The sequence below is a fragment of the Arachis duranensis genome, chromosome 3 (assembly GCF_000817695.3).
Source record: "Arachis duranensis cultivar V14167 chromosome 3, aradu.V14167.gnm2.J7QH, whole genome shotgun sequence".
Taxonomy (NCBI): domain Eukaryota; kingdom Viridiplantae; phylum Streptophyta; class Magnoliopsida; order Fabales; family Fabaceae; genus Arachis; species Arachis duranensis.
The window spans coordinates 87,133,756-87,136,927 of NC_029774.3; the positions used below are offsets into that span (position 1 = coordinate 87,133,756).

At 32.7% G+C, this 3,172-nt stretch overlaps 1 non-coding gene across 1 annotated transcript; it reads left to right on the top strand.

Moving 5' to 3' along the window:
* Positions 1–236: 236 nt before the first annotated feature.
* Positions 237–340, top strand: LOC127746263 (small nucleolar RNA R71). The gene has a single exon (XR_008007883.1). It is a non-coding gene; the product is annotated as a small nucleolar RNA R71 (small nucleolar RNA).
* Positions 341–3,172: the final 2,832 nt, after the last annotated feature.

Consider the following 3,172-nt stretch of genomic DNA (forward strand, 5'->3'; position numbering starts at 1 on the left):
TGGCATTCAAAGCATCAATTTCAAGAACTCCTTTCTTCTGAGGTATTCCATTATTTACGGAATTCCTCTCAGAAGTGTACATGAATTGGTTGTTTGCAACCATGTCAATGAGTTCTTGAGCCTCTTCAGGCGTTTTCTTTAGGTGAATAGATCCACCTGCAGAATGGTCCAATGACATTTTCAAAAACTCAGATAGACCATAATAGAATATATCTAATATAGTCCATTCTGAAAACATGTCAGATGGACACTTTTTGGCCAACTGCTTGTATCTTTCCCAAGCTTCATAGAGGGATTCACCATCTTTTTGTTTGAAGGTCTGAACATCCACTCTAAGCTTGCTCAGCTTTTGAGGAGGAAAGAATTTATCCAAGAAGGCTGTGACCAGCTTATCCCAAGAGTCCAGACTATCCTTGGGTTGTGAATCCAACCATATTCTAGCTTTGTCTCTTACAGAAAAAGGGAAAAGCATAAGTCTGTAGACTTCAGGATCAACTCCATTCGTCTTAACAGTCTCACAAATCCGCAAGAACTCAGTTAAAAACTGATAAGGATCTTCAGATGAAAGTCCATAAAACTTGCAGTTCTGTTGCATTAAAGCAACTAGTTGAGGCTTAAGCTCAAAATTATTTGCTCCAATGGCAGGGATTGAGATGCTTCTTCCATCAAATTTGGAAGTAGGTGTAGTATAATCACCAAGTATCCTCCTTGCATTATTATTTTATGGAGAGAGGTGAAGAGAAGTGTAAGTAAATAATTAATTAAAATAAAAGAAGAGAAGAGGGAGAGAATTCGAAAATAATTTTTAAATCGGGGTTAGTAATTTTTGAAAATTAAAGATAAGATATGATTAAAATTCAAATTTAAAACAAAAAAGAATTTTTGAAAAAGGGATGAGATGTTTTCGAAAATTAGAGAAGGAAAAGTAGTTAGGTGGTTTTGAAAAAGATAAGAAACAAACAAAAAGTTAGTTAGTTGATTGAAAAAGATTTGAAATCAAATTTGAAAAGATAAGAAGATAAGAAGTTAGATAAGATATTTTGAAATCAAATTTTGAAAAAGATAAAATTTTTGAAAAAGATATGATAAAAGATAAAAAGATTTAATTCTAAAATTTGAAATTACCTACTTCACTAACAAGAAACTACAAGATAAGATTCTAGAACTTAAAGATTGAACCTTTCTTAACAAGAAAGTAACAAACTTCAAATTTTTGAATCAATCATATTAATTGTTAGCATAATTTTGAAAATTTGAAATAAAATTAAGAAAAAGAGTTTGAAAATAATTTTAAAATTTTCAAAATTAATAAGATAAAAATGAAAATATTTTGAAAAAGATTTTTGAAATTTTCGAAAAATAGGAAAAAATGGAAAAGATATGATTTTTGAAAAAGATTTGGAAAAGATAAGATTTTTTTTTAAAATTGAAAATTTGACTTGACTTGTAAGAAATAACTAATTTTGAAAATTTTTGACTAAGTCAACTTCAAATTTTCAAAATTTTGAGAGAAAAAAGGAAAAGATATTTTTTTATTTTTTGAATTTTTATTGATGAGAGAGAAAAACACAAAAATGACCCAAAACATGAAAATTTTGGATCACAACACAAGATGCATGCAAGAACACTATGAATGTCAAGATGAATACCAAGAACACTTTGAAGATCATGATGAACATCAAGAAAAAAATTTTTGATGCAAAGAAAACATGCAAGACACCAAACTTAGAAATCTTTAATGCATGGACTCTAACAAACGAAAAATGCACATGAAAAACAACAAACAACACAAAACAAGAAATCATCAAGATCAAACAAGAAGACTTGTCAAGAACACCTTGAAGATCATAAAGAACACTATGAATGCATGAGATTTTCGAAAAATGCAAGAAAAATTTTTAAAGCATGCAATTGACACCAAACTTAAAAATTGACTCAAGACTCAAACAAGAAATACAAAATATTTTTGGTTTTTATGATTTTATGAATTTTTTTTGGATTTTTATTAATTATTTCGAAAAACATTACTGAAAAACGAAAAAGAAAAGAAAAATTTTGAAAAAAATTTTTGAAAAAAAATTTTGAAAAAAATTACCTAATCTGAGCAACAAGATGAACCGTCAGTTGTCCATACTCGAACAATCCCCGGCAACGACGCCAAAAACTTGGTGGACGAAATTGTGATCAACAATAATGGCTCTTTAGCATGTGCATAAAAACATTAACTCAGCACTTTCTTTCCACAATCTCGTTCAACTAACCAGCAAGTGTACTGGGTCGTCCAAGTAATAAACCTTACGTGAGTAAGGGTCGATCCCACAGAGATTGTTGGAATGAAGCAAGCTATGGTCACCTTGTAAATCTCAGTTAGGCAGATTAAATGGTTTATGGGTTTTGAAAATAATAAATAAATAGAAAATAAAAAGGGATAGAAATACTTATGTAAATCAATAGTGGGAATTTCAGATAGGCGTGTGGAGATGCTAGAATCCTTTCTTATCTCTACTTTCTTATTACATTCATCCAATCCTTCTTACTCCTTTCCATGGCAAGCTGTATATAGGGCATCATCATCATCAATGGCTACTTTTAATCCTCTCGGGAAAATGGTCCTATGCGTTGTCACTACACGGCTAATCGTCTGGAGGCATCACCCTTGTTGATAGCTACACCCCATCCTCTCAGTGAAAATGGTCCAAATGCGCTGTCACTGCACGGCTAATCATCTGTCGGTTCTCAATCAGGTTGGAGTAGAATCCCTTGATTCTTTTGCGTTTGTCATCACGCCCAGCCTTCAGGAGTTTGAAGCTCATCACAGTCATTCAATACCGGAATCCTACTCGGAATACCACAGACAAGGTTAGACTTTCCGGATTCCCGGGATCCTACTCGAAATACCACAGACAAGATTAGACTTTCCAGATCCCCATGAATGCTGCCATCTATCTAGCTTATACCACGAAGATTCTGTTGGGAAATCTAAGAGATATGCGCCCGGCCTAAGGTAGAACAGAAGTGGTTGTCCGTCACGCGCATTCATAGGTGAGAATGATGATGAGTGTCACGGATCATCACATTCATCAAAGTGTTGTGCAACGTATATCTTGGAATAAGAATAAAAGAGAATTGAATAAAAAGTAATAGTAATTGTATTGAAACTTGAGGTACAGCA